The sequence below is a fragment of the Coregonus clupeaformis genome, chromosome 8, assembly GCF_020615455.1.
Source record: "Coregonus clupeaformis isolate EN_2021a chromosome 8, ASM2061545v1, whole genome shotgun sequence".
Lineage (NCBI taxonomy): Eukaryota > Metazoa > Chordata > Actinopteri > Salmoniformes > Salmonidae > Coregonus > Coregonus clupeaformis.
Window position 1 is genome coordinate 5,168,992 of NC_059199.1, and position 21,625 is coordinate 5,190,616.

The following is a 21,625-nucleotide window of genomic DNA, read 5'->3' on the forward strand; positions in this document are numbered from 1 at the left end:
TATACACGATCATTTGCATGTATATTTTAGCTGCATATTAGCTGTAGGTGTATCTTCAGTTGCCCATTAGAAGTTATTTAGCAGCATCCTCATAAATGTTTCAAGTGATCTGGGTGCGCTCTATTGGCGATGTGTTGATTATATATGTATGAAGCGCTATTCAGGTCACATCAGCGTTTAATGGCTGATTTATTTGGACCCAACAGGGCCTTTCTGATGGCCGCCGGACAAAGAGCCTGATTTAAACTGCATTAACACTCTGCAGTAAATATCCCCATACGACATCAGCATTTTGATGACCACTTTTTCTTTCCACCATTTACCTTTTTGCTGAATATCTCTCTCAGTCTTTGTATCAATCTGTCCCTCGCATTTGCTTTCCCTCTCTTCATCCCTTTGTATTGCTCTTTCCATTTATCTTATTCTCTATAGCTGTCTCTCTTACTCTTTCCCTCTCCCTTATTCTCGCTCTTTCGATCATTCTCTCGCTGCACTGTTTCTTTCCTTTCACATTTTGAAGAGGTGAAGAGGCTGAGTTTAATTACAGCTGAATTAATATGATTTACGACAACTCCCCTATAATTAATTCTTCAGAAATGTGCGTAACTGAAAAAAAGAAATACAGACTCCCATGATTTCTTTGTGTGCGCGTGTGCAACCAAAGCACGGACCAAAACATGTGTTGTCATCCTCTCCCTGGAATGATGGGATTGTTTGTGGCATCAACAGGAGCTGTGAAATGGATTCCCTTAAAATGCTAACACTAAATGTATGCAGACGCAACAGAAGTCCACACATCTGAATCGGAATAATAAATCATACAAAGGGTTAAATCCGGAATCAAACGAGGGGTTGGATAAGCACTGGTCAAATGATAAATGCAATTTCATTCCAATTTGCTTTAACAGAAGAGTAGACTGTGATTTTGTGGTCTTATCAGACCAAATATATACAAGATTGTATCCTAGCCTACATCAATAAAGCAATACCATTATCCTTATGGAAGAATTATATCGCAGTAATGCAGTTCTCTCATGCCTTGTTGTTTTATATTGCATTACCAACTGGCATCTTTGACCGGCTATGATATTACTCATGCTATAGCTTTGAGAATGTATAGAAAATACCTGCTCAGACCAATCAATGTAACATGTAATTTGTCAACAGCTGTCACAGCAGTTAATACAGTATGTGGTTTAAAAATGAACCGATCTGAAAGAATAATCGAAACAACACTCACTAAATCACATTTCCGTTTGATTTGCAAGTGCTTCATTTTAATATCAAAATGTTGTACGGGTGACACCGACACCCTGCACTACAAATTGGCGTCTAGACCAGGGGTTCCAAAACTTTTTTCGTTGACGACCCCATTTTGATATCTGAAAATTTGGCAAAACCAACCATGTGAAAAAAAGTATGTAATTAACAGCCAATGTTAACTTTATTTGGGGCTATGTTAGTCAATTGCAAAACATTCTAACAGTATTCTGATTGTCTTAACTCACAATCACATACTTTTAATGTATGGCTATGACAGTCAATTGCAAATTAGTCTGACATAATGTCTCTTATCTCACCACCACTAATGAGATGGGTGTGCTTGATGCATGTCGCATCCGCGCTTCTCAAAGTCAGGGGGCGTGGTCAACAGTGCGCACCTCATTTCTGCTGTCACATCCAACCTGGATCGATATTTGGTTTTACGGTGCTTTCAAGACAACTGGGAACTCTGAAAAACGAATGGATGTCACATCCAACCTGGATCGATATTTGGTTTTACGGTGCTTTCAAGACAACTGGGAACTCTGAAAAATACAAGGTCAAATCATGACGTCAGTGATCTTCAGGTCGGAAAGTCGGGGCACTAGAAAGAGGCCAGAGTTTCCGAGTTGGAATGCAGAGTTGGATGACCATTCAAAACGATTTTTCCCAGTTGGAGCAAGTTTTTTTTCCAGAGTTACCAGTTGTCGTGAACACACTGATGTCGGAAGTTGGATATTTTGGAGTACCCAGTTCCGATTTCCCAGTTGTTTTGAACGCGGCACTAATGCAGACGAGAACACTGCTGAATCCATCTTCACACAGATATGAGCTGGCGAAGGGTACCATGAGTTTTAATGCTCTGAGGGAGATGGCAGGGTATTCCCTTTGATTCCGATTCAAGTGCAACGGTCAAGTGCGGCCTGTTCCCAAGATCTAAGGGCACTCTACCGCTGGTCCGCTGGTCTAGACGGTCTACACATCGTCTGAGCCAATGTTGTTTCCTAACCAGTAGCGCGTGTTTCATCACGTACATTAGTCATTACGTCCAATCAAAGCGGAGGTTGTTGTTAGATTCTGTAAAACCAGGCTGGTGGTCAGAGAGGCATAGCATCTGTCAGCTTTTTGAAGGTCCCCCCCAACTAAATTGAAAATGATATAACTTACACGCCTAGCATTATATCAGGTACATGGAGAACAACTGTGTACGATCATGAAAAGAAACTTTACATTACATTTACATTTTAGTCATTTAGCAGACGCTCTTATCCAGAGCGACTTACAGTTAGTGAATACATATATATTTTTTATTTATTTATATTGGCCCCCCATGGGAATCGAACCCACAACCCTGGCGTTGCAAACGCCATGCTCTATCAACTGAGCTACATCCCTGCCGGCCATTCCCTCCCCTACCCTGGACGACGCTGGGCCAATTGTGCGCCGCCCATGAGTCTCCCGGTCGCGGCCGGCTGCGACAGAGCCTGGATTCGAACCAGGATCTCTAGTGGCACAGTTAGCACTGCGATGCAGTGCCTTAGACCACTGCGCCACTCAGGAGCTCGAAAGGCAAACTCCAGCGCACGAGTGATCTTGATGCTCCACATGCAGATTAAATTGATCTTTATACCAATGTTTCTGTTTTGTTCATGGTAAGAACACTTCCTTCACTTTACTCTCTCTTTTTCTTATCCTTCTATGTCTGAGCTACGCATTCTGAGGTGTTCTCAGCCAGATGTTGGATTTCTTCCACTACTTTCATTGGAACAGAAGTGGTGGTGGCGACTGGGGATAGGCGCTTCCAAAACCTCTTCAAAGGGTTGTGAAACAGAGACAAATGTGCCTTTCATCACTCACTTACAGGTCTCTGAGACAATGTTGTTGTATTACTGTGGGGAGACTTCACAGAAGAATACACATTTATATCATTGCCGTGTTGACTAAAGAGTATCCTATCCTTCTTGAAAGCAACATTTTTGCTGAGAATACGAAACTAAGGAGAAACTTAGAAGATCGCTGCCCGAGACGCTTTTCATCTAGGTTCCTCAAGGTTCAAATCAACATCAACCAAAGAAACCTCATTAGCTGAAACGTCACTTTCTTTAAAAAGGCTACCATTTGTTGTCATTGTATCAGCTTCAGTGCATTGAGGGTACAACAATTGTATCAGCAAATGTACAGGCATCGAGTGTGGCCTCAGGTTTGAATCATACCATGATTGCATCCAAGGAAACGGCCATTGTACAACCCAAGATAGTGGACCTTCAAAGTCTTCACAATGCGACAGACATAAAAGGCTAATCTATACTGTGCGCTGCGAAACCCAAGTCTATTCACAGGCATTTAGTGCACTATACCGAAACAATTCATATATTCTGCTGTAACTGCTTTTAGCGCACTATACAGAGTTTACAGTCCATTCATACAGCCTACTGTAGCTGCTTCAATCTAGGTTTTACAGCACTCTATCGACACATAGGCTAATCGAAGGGTTATCACATCAACATTCCTAACAGGCCCATTCCTAACAGGCCCCCAGGTCTGCTAAAAAGAAAAGTGAAAAGGAAAACGAGAAAGAGCACACATTTACTGACTAATGGCTAATGACTGATTAATGGCTAATGACTGATTAATGACTAATGACAGACTAATGGCTAATGACAGACTAATGGATAATGACTGACTAATGGCTAATGACAGACTAATGGCTAATGACTGACTAATGGCTAATGACTGACTAATGGCTAATGACTGATTAATGGATAATGACTGACTAATGGCTAATGACAGACTAATGGCTAATGACAGACTAATGGATAATGACTGACTAATGGATAATGACTGACTAATGGCTAATGACTGATTCATGGCTAATGACTGATTAATGGATAATGACTGCCTAATGGATAATGACTGACTAATGGATAATGACTGACTAATGGATAATGACTGATTAATGGTGAATGGCTAATGACTGATTAATGGCTAATGGCTGATTAATGGCTAATGACTGACTAATGGCTGATGGCTGATTAATGGCTAATGGCTAATGACTGACTAGTGGCTAATGGCTGATTAATGGCTAATGATTGATTAAGGCTAATGGCTGATTAATGGCTAATTACTAACTAATGGCTGATGGCTGATTAATGGCTAATGGCTAATGACTGGCTAATGGCTGACTAATGACTAATAGCTAATGACTGCTCTAATGTATAATGGTTAATTACTAATGGCTGACTAATGACTGACTAATGGCTAACTATGACTAAAGAATGGCTAAATGGTTAATTGCTGACCAATGACTGATGGCTGACTAATGACTGACTAATGGGCAACTAATAACTAATGACTGACTGATGACTAATGACTGACTAATGACTAATGCAGGGCGACGGCCTGTTTCGTGGCCACACAAAAGCCTACACAAAAGGCGTAGCTGTTGCGGTCCTCGGAGCTCATCAAAGAGCGGCTTACTTTATCAGCTGAGTGGAGAATGTGCTGAGAGAGGTCAGACGTGAAGTCACAGGACAGGAGTCACTAAGCCATTGTTGCCCGTCGCCGACCAAAACACACACGTTACTAGTGTGCGTTACTAGCAACACAGTGACAAAACGTGGTAATGGCTGAACCTAGTCTCTCAACTCATGGGTTGTTACAGGCCAGAACACAGCCAGAGGCTATATGGACAAGGTTAATGTAGAGAAAATGCATTGTGATTGAAGTGTCTTAGTTATGAATAGGACCAGCTTGGAGAGAGTGGATACCACACAAAGTGCTCAATTGACATTGTCTATACATACTATGGAGTAGAGACGCCATGGTAGTTTTGTCCATCAAATCTATGAATACTTGCTATTTATTCATACAAAACATCATGGTTTCCAAAAAATGAGTCTGCAAACTGAGTTGCAATACTCACAGTAGCCTATATAACAACAGTGGTGGGTCTAGACCTCCATAAATAGACCTCCATCTAGACCTCCATAAAAAAAAATGTATGTGACCAATACAATTTGATTTGATAACCTTATTCAAGTAATGAGATCTACCTGTGGGTAAAAACAACGCTAAACACATGGCAAATATTATTCCAGTAATTCTCAGCAGGTCAAACATTATGTGCCGAGTCAGTCTAGGGGTGTTAGCAGAGGCTATCATTAGGCGTGAATGGGGAAGCAGGACACACACAAACTATGCATAGGCAGCATCTAGACCCAAGGGTCAAATTAAATGCAGGCAAGCTGATAACAATTGACTGTGGTTGTTGGCAACCCAGGCCAGAGGAAGTGCGGACAGATAATGTATTTCCTTTCTTCCTTCTTTTCACTCCATCTCGCTCCGTTCTTCTGCATAATCTTATCGTTCTCCCTCTCACCCCATCCCTTCCGTCCTTCTCTCCATCCTCCCTCTGCATTTTCCTATCGTTCTTCTTTCTCTCTAGTGTCAACCTCTCAAATCTCCCTCTGCATTTCTGCTCATAGTCTCAGTCCTATCCCTCTCCCTAACCCTCTCTCCTTCTGTCTCCCTGTCTCTCCATCTGCATGACATTGAGTGGAGGTGGAGAAGGGTGCACGTCCAATAACACCTCCAACCTTTTAGCTACTCTGCTGGAGGCTCCCACATGCTTGTGCCCTTAATGGCCTTATTAGTGAACGGCTGAACCTTGAGCTATGCGAGATGTGTGTTACTGACGTGTGTGTGTGTGTTGTCTGTGTGTATGTGTGTATCGAGTGTGCAGACAAGCAGACTGTGGTCCCTGTGTGTCCTATGAAAAGGCTGATGGATAAAGCAGAGGCGCAGAGGAGGCTTCCTCATATCCCTGCTATGTTCACAGAATGAGAGAAGGTAGGTGGGTGGGAAATCTGGAGTGTGTAAAACACCTTCTCGCTAAAGATATATTTTCAAAAATGTATGTGTCAAGGTACACAAGCATCAACCCCACAACTTATGTGAGTAAGAAAAAATGTAGAAAAAATGGCCGCCTTTGTGTGTCAAGCAAACTAGTCAACCCCACAATGTGTAAAACCCAGAGTTGTACAGTGAGGGAAAAAAGTATTTGATCCCCTGCTGATTTTGTATGTTTGCCCACTGACAAAGAAATGATCAGTCTATAATTTTAATGGTAGGTTTATTTGAACAGTGAAAGACAGAATAACAACAAAGAAATCCAGAAAAACGCATGTCAAAAATGTTATGAATTGATTTGCATTTTAATGAGGGAAACAAGTACTTTACCCCCTCTCATTTAGAAAGATTTCTGGCTCCCAGGTATCTTTTATACAGGTAACGAGCTGAGATTAGGAGCACACTCTTAAAGGGAGTGCTCCTAATCTCAGCTTGTTACCTGTATAAAAGACACTTGTCCACAGAAGCAATCAATCAGATTCCAAACTCTCCACCATGGCCAAGACCAAAGAGCTCTCCAAGGATGTCAGGGACAAGATTTGTAGACCTACACAAGGCTGGAATGGGCTACAAGACCATCGCCAAGCAGCTTGGTGAGAAGGTAACAACACTTGGTGCGATTATTCGCAAAAGGAAGAAACACAAAAGAACTGTCAATCTCCCTCGGCCTGGGGCTCCATGCAAGATCTTACCTTGTGGAGTTACAATTATCATGAGAACGGTGAGGAATCAGCCCAGAACTACACAGGAGGATCTTGTCAATGATCTCAAGGCAGCTGGGGCCATAGTCACCAAGAAAACAATTGGTAACACACTAAGCCGTGAAGGACTGAAATTCTGCAGCGCCCGCAAGGTCCCCCTGCTCAAGAAAGCACATATACAGGCCCGTCTGAAGTTTGCCAATGAACATCTGAATGATTCAGAGGAGAACTGGGTGAAAGTGTTGTGGTCAGATGAGACCAAAATCGAGCTCTTTGGCATCAACTCAACTCGCCGTGTTTGGAGGAGGAGGAATGCTGCCTATGACCCCAAGAACACCATCCCCACGGTCAAACATGGAGGTGGAAACATTATGCTTTGGGGGTGTTTTTCTGCTAAGGGGACAGGACAACTTCACCGCATCAAAGGGACGATGGACGGGGCCATGTACCGTCAAATCTTGGGTGAGAACCTCCTTCGCTCAGCCAGGGCATTGAAAATGGGTCGTGGATGGGTATTCCAGCATGACAATGACCCAAAATACACGGCCAAGGCAACAAAGGAGTGGCTCAAGAAGAAGAACATTAAGGTCCTGGAGTGGCCTAGCCAGTCTCCAGACCTTAATCCCATAGAAAATCTGTGGAGGGAGCAGAAGGTTCGAGTTGCCAAACGTCAGCCTCGAAACCTTAATGACTTGGAGAAGATCTGCAAAGAGGAGTGGGACAAAATCCCTCCTGAGATGTGTGCAAACCTGGTGGCCAACTACAAGAAACGTCTGACCTCTGTGATTGCCAACAAGGGTTTTGCCACCAAGTACTAAGTCATGTTTTGCAGAGGGGTCAAATACTTATTTCCCTCATTAAAATGCAAATCAATTTATAACATTTTTGACATGCATTTTTCTGTTTTTGTTTTGTTTTTATTCTGTCTTTCACTGTTCAAATAAACCTACCATTAAAATTATAGACTGATCATTTCTTTGTCAGTGGGCAAACGTTTAAAATCAGCAGGGGATCAAATACTTGTTTCCCTCACTGTAGATACTTTTCAAAGTGGCCACCTTTGTGTGTGTCAAGGCGAATTAGCGTCAACCCCACAATTTACAGTAAACATGCAAAACACCTTGTCGAAGACACCTTTCAAAGATGACTCCCACGAAGGCGGCCAAGGCGAACTAGCGTCAACACCACAATTTTGCCCCCTTTACCAAAGCTTCAGAGGCAAGGTGTGGGGAAGAGAATGGTGTTTATCTTTTAGATGGAATATAATTATGGTAATGATGCTATTCTTTCTTTGGAATACATACATACTCTCACTGGGATGACCAACCTTGCGGCGGAACATAAAAGTCAATAGAGGAGAAAATTGTATGGGTGATGTGTGGGACTTGACACTGGAGGTCCTTCAGAGGGCTACAGTGTCGTGTGCATGTACAATCAGCCGTTTAGCTATTTTCTTTCTCTCATGATAACGGCACTTAGCATTGCAGGGTGATATTGTCGGGCAAGGAGACGTGATCAATATCAATGCTGACTATTAGAGTATAATACTGTTGAATGCAAATGCCCATTCCACTGCAAAAGAAAATGATCTGAAGACCTTACTTGAAGACATATGTAAGTGCATATTTCTGAACATTTCGATTGAGTTGTTTTTAATCTTAATTTTTTGCTTGTGTGGGGGCGTGGAGGAATAATATGCAGATATGAAACTCAACATGTCCACAAAAGCACTGCAACACACAGACACAAAAACAGTGTTTGGGCATTGGGAATGGGTTACAAAACAAATCTGCAACTGATTGAAACTGAGGATCGAGTTACTGGCAAGGCACGTCTAGTGTCTTGTTTCCATGTGTAAGTGTGTGTGCTCTGACCAACCAACACTGCCCCTCACCTTCAACCCCCCACATCCTCCACCTCCTCCCAATATGGAACTTGACCCCCTCAGAAGAGGGCGACCCCGGCATTGAATGCAACATTGACATAGGTGAGGGGGCCGAGGTGTGTTTCCAATAAAGCCCAAGACCTTGTATGTATTGTGTGCATGTGTGTGTGTACGTGTGTGTGTGTGCACTTATGTGTGTGGACACGTTTAAGTGTGTGTGTATAGGGGGTTTCTGGAGACTGTCAGAGCCGGAGGCGCCATGGACATGGCTTGACAGGTGTGTGGGACCCAAGCAGGCACCCAGACCAGGAGCGGGGTAGGGCACACACAATGCTCCCATTCAGGCTTTGTGGAAGACAGCCGAGATATCCCAGGACCCCTGTAACAGAGAGGTTAGAAAGGGTGGCCATTTCTCCATGAGGTGACGAACAACGTCAACGCCTTCGTACTACTATTACATGCAGGTTGTGTCCCAAATGGCACCCTATTCCCTATATAGTGCAGTACTTTTGACCAGAGCCTGTGGGCCCTGGTCAAAAGTAGTGCACTATTTATGGGAATAGGGTGCCATTTGGGACACACCCAAAGACAGACATGACTGAACCTGTATCAACATCTTAATGGGTAGCTTGACCTTGTATTGATCTACCATCATAACACAAAAGGGAACATGTCCCTCTTTCATATCACATTGTGGACATGTGTATAAGTCCCATTGCGATAATGTTGATTGGCCTGTCCAGGTGAAGAATGACATTAAGAAGAGAGGGCTTGGGAGTTGAAATGACACGCGACTAACTTTTGATTTGACACTGGACTACATAATGGAGTTGATTGGAAGGCTCTCCTCCTATGATCAGAGTGCTATTTTGTCTTTCATTTGTTAGTGGCATATTAACTATTTCCTAATACGACACAGTGTAATACAACAAGTCACCTAACTTCAATGGACAACCTTTTTGATTTATCACAGACTTCTTTTCATATCAAAGTTTCACATGTTCTCTTATCAGCTCACTATGTATCAGTTCTGGGAAGGCAGCTAGGGTGTAAAGTTTTTCCTCCAAAAAAAAAAAACACTGAAAGGTATCAGACGTAATTGACCCGACAACTCCCCTATTTCCCAGTTTGGTATTCATTTCCCATTAGCAAAAACACAAGACATGCCCTTTGACCTTTGAGGTAGTTAAAATTTGAGTAGCTGCAAAAAGAATAATGACGGGGGAAAACAGGAAAGGAATTTCAGTAGAGAGCATGAGCCTGTGCCTGCATGCACACACACACACACACACACACACACACACACACGGACGTTACGTCGCAAATCATAGCACTGCACAGCACAAGCTGGCTGTGGGCTTTGACAGAAATGGTCAATGTCTGGAAGAATTACACACGGGCCGCGCTGCTATACATCCTAAACGTACATCTGACAGAGGCTTTTAAAACACAGACAACGCAGGCAGAGCAGCCATCCATGTGTAAAATTGGACAGCCATCCCTCAGGCCAGGCATAAATCTATGGCTGGCTTTACATGTGGAGAAGCACAATAGAATGAACTTCTGATTAAACCCCCCCAAAAAATCTGGGATTCAATAGGGCTGGATTACAGTTACAAAAACATGGCCATGTGAATTCCATGCTCAGCAGGGGGTGAACAATGTATTCATTCATGATTGACTAACTGTCATGTTGGTTCTTTTCACAAACTATGGGGAAAGAAAGTGTGCACTTGTTTTGTATATAAATGCTAGAATATTAATTGCTTAATAATGATAGTTATAAGGTGTTAGATATTATAGAGCCTTTTCTAACTATACAAGTGGACGATCTCCCATAGCAATCAATGAATAAAACTGACTGACCAAAAGAGACATTCTGAATGGTGCCTGGAAATAGTCATAGGGTGTGATGCCAGAAACAACCGAGATTGTGAAAGGAGTTAAGCATATGACTTACTGACAAGGCCTATACCACTAGTAGCCAAAGGCATGATGACAGTATGTGCAGAAAAAGGGTTCTGTAACACTTTGCTACAACAGCCAATAATTCCGTATGAGACCTCTTAAGTCCTATAAAAGGGTACAGTAATTCACCACAATGTCCCGGAGGGTCACTGAACGTGTAATCCCTAAATCCGCAGGTTATCAACCCAGTAAATCACATTTGTGTTGCCTAGTTTACATTAAACACGTTGGCTCGAAATAACCAAGGGATGGAATGATAGGCATCTCTGTTTTGGTGAAGACCTGTTGCATTATTCTCTGCTGGTGGCTGACGTGATAAGAACTGACAGTCGACTGCTGTAAAGTGACATTGTGCCTCGGCAAACATGTTCAATTTTTGTTAGGGGCAGGGAGAGATAAGGGCCATGTCCTCATCAGGTAGCTAGCTGCCCGTTGCTAATGTTTAGCCTGGGAGGAATACTGTTAAAGCTTGCAGGAGAGAGTAAATAGCGGTGTTGGTGGTAAACATTTGTGTTTCAAATGAAAACTCAACAAAACCAAAGAGTGTTTGGCATCTTCGAAATGAAAAGTCCTCAGATAAATCGCGTTCTCTGAGCGTTGCCGAGGGTGACATTGTGATGAATTGCTCAAGCAGAGTCATGATTCCAGTCATCAATAGCTGGCCGGATAAACTTGGGCAGTATACTTACCATGAACTGGGATATTCCGTCACAATTATAAAGAATTCAGTCATTTCAGGCTGAAAAAAGGGCAGAAGCAATCATAATGGCAGGCAGTATGTTGTGGGTAGCGGTTCTCTATGCTTGACTGAAGAACATGGGGCTGCATACTAATGTCACTGGGACTCTTTGAAGCAAATTGCGAGCTCTCACTCTCTCGCTGTTGGCCACTTTTCTAATTGGGTGTGTTGCAAGTAAAACAACCGAGACAACAATTGGCTAAGTCTATACATTGTCTGTCTGTCTGTCTGTAATTTTCTCACGTCAATGTGCACTTTGCTTTTCAAATCCTCCGCACTTCCACTTTGCACAGCCAACAGAATAGCCCTCATTTTATTGTCAGACCATGGAGAGTTATGACTGATCCGTCATAGTCTGGCATGCTACTGCTGTTAGGGTTTCTTGCTTAAGGTCAAAGGAGGTTCAACTTTTTAATTTAGCCCGGCATCATAATTCAACCCAGCAGTCTTGTGGGGTAACAGTATAGCACAGTTAAGCAATGGCAGACCTACTCAGAGTTACAGAACCCTCAGTAGAGATTGTTCTGGTTTCTGTTACTCAGGTCAAATATAGGTTGAGGAATGAGTTTGTCAGAATGAGGTGTGAGGACCATGAGATTGAATGCCGTGTTTTTCATGCCATTAAAATTGCATTCGGCGCTAACAAAACAAACTGCGGGCGCACGGTAACTGACAGAGGGAGACAGATGGCTGTCGGAGAGGGGTTTCTTATGCATGAGGACTCTCTGCATCTGCTGGTGTGTGACTTCAGATCTCCTGGCTGGGATGAAGTTCTAGTGGGTATGTATTGTTCATTCAGAAGCATACAAAAGCTGAGCACTGTTATCTGTGTTCAAAGAAATCCAGCAATTTTATTTGGGGAGAGCCAACTCCTGTATAATAGAGTTGGAGCCACAATCCTACTTAGGGGGCCTTGAAAGCAATTAAGGACCCAGTCAATCTCTGACACCCAGGTGGGGTGACACTGCGAAAATAATGGCTTCAGTTAATCGGATGGGCAGAGAGCCTTGAAAGAAAAACCAGCAGGGCACTGCAGCCCCCTCAAGACCAGGGTTGGCCACCCTTGTTATACGAAAGACAACAGTACAGGACCTGGGGTTGGCCACCCTTGTCATACGAGAGACAACAGTACAGGACCTGGGGTTGGCCACCCTTGTCATACGAGAGACAACAGTACAGGACCTGGGGTTGGCCACCCTTGTCATACGAGAGACAACAGTACAGGACCTGGGGTTGGCCACCCTTGTCATACGAGAGACAACAGTACAGGACCTGGGGTTGGCCACCCTTGTCGTACGAGAGACAACAGTACAGGATCTGGGGTTGGCAACCTTTGTCATCTGCCAAAACAGATCCAAACATCATAAAATAAGATGTGTATAAAGTGGTTGTATGGCCACAGTCCAGGCTCTGTCCATGCTCCTTTCAGAGACATGCTCTAATTGGACATGATGGTTGAGAGCCTGAGAGGTGCTCTCATATTCGGTGTGCTTTTCCCTTTTATTAAAAAAGAAAGAGTGACGCAGGTGCTCAATTTGCATTCAGCCAGGCGATAGAGAGAAGGTTACAATTGTCTCTCTCCTTTCTCTCTCGCTCTCCCTTTGTCTCGGCGGAGTCCAGAGCAAGATCGATGCACCAAAAGCATTTCATTCCTGTTCAATTTCATCCTTTATTGTCAGTACAATTAAAACTGCTCTCGACAGTCTTTCCAATCCAAATTTCCCCCCCAACCAAGACAGTCAAAGTCATCAGTCAAACGCGGGGTGAAAAGCCTTCTCCGGGGTAGGAGCAGTAGCATCACGTATCCCACACTCCCAATGATTATATGGAAGGCCAGGTTATTGACCACTTCATGATGGAGGATTCATTGGACAGAGGGCTGTACTCCGTTTGTAGCCAATGATGAATTCAATAGGGTCACAAGCAGCCAATCTAAAGCCAAGCAGTGGGTGGCCAAAAGTGCCTACCTCTTTTGATGGAGGTTTTGGCCGATTAGGGAAGGAAAAAGTGGCTGCCTATTGTATTGAGGCATGTATTGTACAGAATACTAGGCCTACGTGTCAAGGGAGTCTCTATTGAGTGGGGTTGACAGAGCATCAGGTGAGAGGACAAATAGTTATTTTAAATAAGCGTGTCGATTCAAGCCTAGTTTCAGATTGTGCTAGACAGTCATGGAAAGACTGGATGCTTTTGTAATTAGTTAAATGCAGCCATCTCTGTGTTACTATTATAAATGAAATATCAGGTTGATAAATTGGCAGAGTGCATTTGTAACTAATACAACAGAATTGCTCGCCATCTCACTATTTACACCGCTTCAGCATTTCAAATGCCACATTTCAGTTCGAGCTCCACAGACTTACAGTGAGGGAAAAAAGTATTTGATCCCCTGCTGATTTTGTACGTTTGCCCACTGACAAAGACATGATCAGTCTATAATCTTAATGGTAGGTTTATTTGAACAGTGAGAGACAGAATAACAACAAACAAATCCAGAAAAATGCATGCCAAAAATATTAGAAATTGATTTGCATTTTAATGAGGGAAATAAGTATTTGACCCCTCTGCAAAACATGACTTAGTACTTGGTGGCAAAACCCTTGTTGGCAAGCACAGAGGTCAGAAGTTTCTTGTAGTTGGCCACCAGGTTTGCACACATCTCAAGAGGGATTTTGTCCCTCTCCTCTTTGCAGATCTTCTCCAAGTCATTAAGGTTTCGAGGCTGACGTTTGGCAACTCGAACCTTCTGCTCCCTCCACAGATTTTCTATGGGATTAAGGTCTGGAGACTGGCTAGGCCACTCCAGGACCTTAATGTGCTTCTTCTTGAGCCACTCCTTTGTTGCCTTGGCCGTGTGTTTTGGGACATTGTCATGCTGGAATACCCATCCACGACCCATTTTCAATGCCCTGGCTGAGGGAAGGAGGTTCTCACCCAAGATTTGACGGTACATGGCCCCATCCATCGTCCCTTTGATGCAGTGAAGTTGTCCTGTCCCCTTAGCAGAAAAACACTCCCAAAGCATAATGTTTCCACCTCCATGTTTGACGGTGGGGATGGTGTTCTTGGGGTCATAGGCAGCATTCTTCCTCCTCCAAACATGGCGAGTTGAGTTGATGCCAAAGAGCTCGATTTTGGTCTCATCTGACCACAACACTTTCACCCAGTTCTCCTCTGAATCATTCAGATGTTCATTGGCAAACTTCAGACGGGCCTGTATATGTCCTTTCTTGAGCATGGGGACCTTGTGGGCGCTGCAGGATTTCAGTCCTTCACAGCGTAGTGTGTTACCAATTGTTTTCTTGGTGACTATGGCCCCAGCTGCCTTGAGATCATTGACAAGATCCTCCCGTGTAGTTCTGTGCTGATTCCTCACCGTTCTCATGATCATTGCAAATCCACGAGGTGAGATCTTGCATGGAGCCCCAGGCTGAGGGAGATTGACAGTTATTTTGTGTTTCTTCCATTTGCGAATAAATCGCACCAACTGTTGTCACCTTCTCACCAAGCTGCTTGGCGATGGTCTTGTAGCCCATTCCAGCCTTGTGTAGGTCTACAATCTTGTCCCTGACATCCTTGGAGAGCTCTTTGGTCTTGGCCATGGTGGAGAGTTTGGAATCTGATTGATTGATTGCTTCTGTGGACAGGTGTCTTTTATACAGGATTTTATGTGTTTTTTCTGGATTTTTTTGTTGTTATTCTGTCTCTCACTGTTCAAATAAACCTACCATTAAATTATAGACTGATAATTTCTTTGTCAGTGGGCAAACCTACAACATCAGCAGGGGATCAAATACTTTTTTCCCTCACTGTATATTATTAGTTAATGTACTGTAAGCCAACGTCACATCAGTTTATTTTGATCCCAGCGCATCAACTGGCACGTGTGCACAGCCATATTCCCATTTTATTATTAAAGTGGCCAGAATATGACGATTTATCATGCGACACATTTGTTCTAAAACCTGTGTAGATAGAAATCAGTTAGTGACCTGGGTGTAGTGGCTGCATTCAAGCTGCTGCTCAAATTATTTCTGCCCAGCTGCAATTATACGAGGCTACCCAGCTGTGTTTGACACAAAGCTGGCTTGCAGAGGGCTTACCACCACCAAAAACATAAACAAGATTAGAGACCGTAACCTTTCACATCGACTCATCTCTGACAGCGGAGCCAGTAAGTGGACCTTTGGTCTCGCTGGCCGCACCGCCACCGCAAACTATACAAAAAAAAAAGATTCACCGCAGTGAGGTGCTTACATTTCTTACTGCAAAGGGGTTGAAAGAAAAAAATATATAATCGCAATGTGCCTCCCCGAATCAGATAAGTTTTGCCCGGCACAAAGCAATCTATGATTCTCATCTCAATCAATTAGGGATGCTAATTGTTCATTGGGGGGAGTTGTAGCCACAGGAATGGCACAGAAATATCCCGGCTGATATCACATTAAAGTTAAAGCCACAGTTGCAGGAATAAAGATGTTAAAGGACCCTGGCAGATTAAGAGTGACTTAAACTGCATTCTATCCAAATGGCTCAGTATTCCCTCGGTGTCCTCTGGTCAAAAGTAGTACACTACATAGCGAATAGGGTGCCATTTGGGACGAAGACTGCTGCAACAATATCATGACTGCGAGTGTCTATTAAATCATTAAGGGTGGGAGTTTAACTGTGAGGGATAAAAAATGAGCTCATAGTCTAGCTACCTACTGTTGTCTCACAATGCTTCAGTATGATAAGCATGCTCATAAATTATTTCATCTGTCTAGATATGAGCTGATATGTAGCCATCCATTTGGCATGTACAGCACTGGAAGTTAACAGTTCATCTTGAATGAATTTGTATTTTTTTTCATTGTGGTAATAGTCTCCTGAGTGGCGCAGTGGTCTAAGGCACTGCATCGCAGTGCTAGCTGTGCCACTAGAGATCCTGGTTCGAATCCAGGCTCTGTCGTAGCCGGCCGTGACCGGGAGACCCATGGGGTGGCGCGCAATTGGCCCAGCGTCGTCCAGGGTAGGGGAGGGAATGGCCGGCAGGGATGTAGCTCAGTTGATAGAGCATGGTGTTTGCAACGCCAGGGTTGTGGGTTCGATTCCCACAGGGGGTATGAAAAAAATATATATAATGTAAGTCGCTCTGGATAAGAACGTCTGCTAAATGACGTAAATGTAATGTAAATGTAATTTATGAGACCATGACCTGTGAGTAACTGGGAAGCCCGGATCTAACTGCATGCTTGTGACATCAGTTGCAAGTTAACCAATTACCACATAGTGCGAGCAGATGGGTGTTAGCCGGTTGAGGTAAAGCCTAGGCATCAGCGCAAGTCTTCAGGTCTCAGCCAAGGTTACTCATCACATAAGCATGGCTCACTGAACCACCTTCAACACATAGCACCTAAATCAAGTGATAAAAGCTAAATACAAATCTAACAATAATTTTTGTAGTTCAAATTACCCTCCATCCATTGTTCCAGTTAGAAAAGAATCCTCCAAAAGGGCTTGAACACTGAGATCTTGCTCTGTATTATGGATGTGTCCATGTGTAGGATGTGCATAGCCACTAGTTATGGACAAGGCCTTGTCGTACAGAAGTGGCTGTCAAATGTCTGGTGAAGAGGATCGGACGTTCGGAGCGCTCTGTCGTACTGATGATAAATGGATGCAATATGGCACCAGTCACCCAGCAGAACCAGTCAATACTACTGAGCAGAGGAATGCTAGAGGGACAAAGGGAGACTGTGGACCTTGTTATGGAATGACAGAAATCTAGGGGGGGGGGGGATATCTTCAAAACACATATTCAAAACACATCTCAACAGTCAGCTAGTGGCGTAGCACACACCCCCACAAGGCGGGGGGGGCCACAGGATTTTTAGGGGGGTTGGGATCCCCCCGGAGGTTGGGCTTCCCAGATAGCATATGAACACGTCATAAGACATTATAACAGGGAATGAGCTTTAAAGCTGCACACTTCTCTCAGCCTCATGGCAAAATGTGTAAAATAGCATGATATTAGCTACAAAACTGCACATTTTTCTCTCTGCCTTTCTTGGACCTTGCGCGCATGGGGGGCCTAGACAAAAGTAGTGCACTATATAGGGAATATGGTGCCATTCAGGACAAAGCCATCGTCTGGTTTAAGAATGATAGCGGAAAGCTGCCACTTGATACACATATTTAATATTGCATTTTTTGGCAAACGCTGAAATACTTGGTGAACAAACAGGGTCTGTTACAACTTTGAAAGGCAGATCATATTTTGAGGAGAAACCACCATCAGGTTTATCCAATGTATGGGATACTAGGAAATGTAGGCTTCTACACCACTGTGTAAAACTTAGGTAGGGGTTGTTTATTGTGTTTTAATCCTCCTGATCCATAACACATCAATATCATGCCTACAGATCTGTAAATAAATATTTAATTAAATCAGAAAACCTGGAGACGTGAACACACAGACAGAGAGAGCCACACACACACACATATACACACACCAGTGAACACACGTTCCATGTTAGCCCCAGCCAGAAGAGTGTGTGGCCCTCTGACCGTGAGGTTGGGAGAGGATAGTGAGGCTGCTGGGGGTCTATGAAAGTCTGCTCCAGCCCTTGACTGAAGGTGATATCTCTGTACAAGGGCGATGGAAAAGGCCCCATTTTCCAGCTCCTCACCCTGCGGGGCCCCTGCCTGCGCGCCAGCACAGTTATCGACTGCTTATTATTTGGCTGAATGAGCCGGAGCGGGGCTCTTGGGGCCGCTGCTGACATAATGACTGATTACAGTCTGCGGCTCCCACGAAATCCCAACGCTGCCACCAACAGGCGGGCGGCAGCTCGGCACCGTGGGAGAGGCCAGGGGAGCGGTGACAGCCTAACTGAGCCACCTCTCTACCTGTCACGGCTGACAGAGACGTGGCTGGACACCTGGGTCACTCCATGCCCATCACCGATTGCCTCATCATGAACTCACTACCTCTAATGACGTGGGTTGTGTTGAAGGGGAGAAGTATGGTACACTATGGATGACGTTTGCTTCCTCGTGCCTGTATGTTTAATGTGAAGACTTTAGCTGTTACCTCCTGAAGAGTTGCCATACACTATCTAAATCTAAAATCTCTCGATTTGCCCTTGAGCAAGGCACTTAACCCTAATATGCTCCAGGGGCGCCGTACTACTATGGCTGAGAATGTAAAACACCACATTTCACTGCACCTATCCAGCCTGGTCTAAAAGACTAGATGTAACATAGTATTCGTTAAATCCTGGACGCTCAAATGAATATGATATGTTATGTTTGTTATGGTTACATAAGACAGGTTACTCGAGGCAAAAACGAAAGGAGGGTGGTTGGTCGGGCATATCACGCGAACGTCTAGCAACCCAAAGGTTGAGTGTTTAAATCTCATCACAGACAACTTTAGCATTTTAGCTACTTTGCAACTACAGCATGCTAGCTAACCCTAACCTTAACGTACCATATCATACATGTTACATCTACCCCCAAGTCCAAGTTGACCTATCCGGTGTATGTGACAACACTTTTTTTTATTATGACACGAGACAGGTGGTATACAGTGGGGAAAAAAAGTATTTAGTCAGCCACCAATTGTGCAAGTTCTCCCACTTAAAAAGATGAGAGAGGCCTGTAATTTTCATCATCATAGGTACACGTCAACTATGACAGACAAAATGAGAAAAAAAATTCTCCAGAAAATCACATTGTAGGATTTTTTATGAATTTATTTGCAAATTATGGTGGAAAATAAGTATTTGGTCAATAATAAAAGTTTCTCAATACTTTGTTATATACCCTTTGTTGGCAATGACACAGGTCAAACGTTTTCTGTAAGTCTTCACAAGGTTTTCACACACTGTTGCTGGTATTTTGGCCCATTCCTCCATGCAGATCTCTAGAGCAGTGATGTTTTGGGGCTGTCGCTGGGCAACACGAACTTACAAATCCCTCCAAAGATTTTCTATGGGGTTGAGATCTGGAGACTGGCTAGGCCACTCCAGGACCTTGAAATGCTTCTTACGAAGCCACTCCTTCGTTGCCCGGGCGGTGTGTTTGGGATCATTGTCATGCTGAAAGACCCAGCCACGTTTCATCTTCAATGCCCTTGCTGATGGAAGGAGGTTTTCACTCAAAATCTCACGATACATGGCCCCATTCATTCTTTCCTTTACACGGATCAGTCGTCCTGGTCCCTTTGCAGAAAAACAGCCCCAAAGCATGATCACCCCCATGCTTCACAGTATGTATGGTGTTCTTTGGATGCAACTCAGCATTCTTTGTCCTCCAAACATGACGAGTTGAGTTTTTACCAGAAAGTTCTATTTTGGTTTCATCTGACCATATGACATTCTCCCAATCCTCTTCTGGATCATCCAAATGCACTCTAGCAAACTTCAGACGGGCCTGGACATGTACTGGCTTAAGCAGGGGGACACGTCTGGCACTGCAGGATTTGAGTCCCTGGCGGCGTAGTGTGTTACTGATGGTAGGCTTTGTTACTTTGGTCCCAGGTCATTCACTAGGTCCCCCCGTGTGGTTCTGGGATTTTTGCTCACCGTTCTTGTGATCATTTTGACCCCACGGGGTGAGATCTTGCGTGGAGCCCCAGATCGAGGGAGATTATCAGTGGTCTTGTATGTCTTCCATTTCCTAATAATTGCCCCCACAGTTGATTTCTTCAAACCAAGTTGCTTACCTATTGCAGATTCAGTCTTCCCAGCCTAGTGCAGGTCTACAATTTTGTTTCTGGTGTCATTTGACAGCTCTTTGGTCTTGGCCATAGTGGAGTTTGGAGTGTGACTGTTTGAGGTTGTGGACAGGTGTCTTTTATACTGATAACAAGTTCAAACAGGTGCCATTAATACAGGTAACAAGTGGAGGACAGAGGAGCCTCTTAAAGAAGAAGTTACAGGTCTGTGAGAGCCAGAAATCTTGCTTGTTTGTAGGTGACCAAATACTTATTTTCCACCATAATTTGCAAATAAATTCGTTAAAAATCCTACAATGTGATTTTCTGGATTTTCTTTCCTCAATTTGTCTGTCATAGTTGATGAAAATTACAGGCCTCTCTCATCTTTTTAAGTGGGAGAACTTGCACAATTGGTGGCTGACTAAATACTTTTTTTCCCCCACTGTACATGATTTGCATGATCCCGCTCTACCCGCCTTTCAAGTTCCTGCACTCAGGGTTGCCATGTCCGCGGTTTTCCCGCAAATTGGGCTACTTTGAAAACGATGTCGTGGGTGACAATATATATTGGTCGCAGGTTTTTGGGCTACTTCTAAGTTGCTCTGCGGCCGCCATGGCATTGTTTATTTATTTAAATCTATTTCACTGTGACCTCCTGCTGCTGATTATCAGGCAATGAGGCAGGCTGTTGCTGAGTGAGGGAGTGGTGGGGAAGGCCAGAGGGGTGTGTGTGTTGAGAGTACTGCAGCATGCAGCCTAGTCCACTATTGGCTGAGTCACGTGAGTGAGAGGAGACAGAGCAGCACGTGCGCACGTCGTGACAACTTTTTACCAGTTGTAGGTAGGCTATTTAACTTGTCATTAGGCACAGGAGGAAATTTGAAGTGGAAGTTACGGAACTCCCTCGCGTGTCCTCAATGAAACTGACATTAAATGTGGAAAATAATACATTTGCATCTGTTGGCCATCAAGTAGCTTATTAATTTGTATGCCATTGTAGGCTACCATTTGATACAATAAATACGTTGAAATTACTATAAATCACTAGTCATTGCAAATCAATTTGTGCCACTTGTGTAGCCTACCTGGAGCTGGCAAACAAATATTTTTTTTTTGCATATAACTTCAGTGTACTGTTGTTGTAGCCTTTTGTTATTATACTATATGTTTAGTTAATTAAATTGGAAGTTATTAAAGCTCTATCGCAATTGCCGATCAGTTCTTAGAACGCATTAAATTGACGGTAACAGTAGTCAGATTAGGCTACATGTTTAAAAAAAAATAAAAGAATAAACACTGGCTGTTGTTGACAAACATATTCTGTTCATATAAATATGATTAATATTTAATTCAGTGATTGAAAGTACTACCCCATCCTCAGTAGCCTATTCCAGCAGGCTATTGGGAAACACAAGCGCTTACCTCGAAATCGCCAAGCTATTCATGTTGAATAAATT

At 43.6% G+C, this 21,625-nt stretch overlaps 1 long non-coding RNA gene across 1 annotated transcript in view; it reads right to left on the minus strand.

The window, feature by feature from the left end:
- The window catches only part of LOC123491495, an 81,928-nt gene that overhangs the window by 43,928 nt on the left and 16,375 nt on the right, over positions 1-21,625 (minus strand). The gene's annotated exons all lie outside the window — the stretch shown is intronic.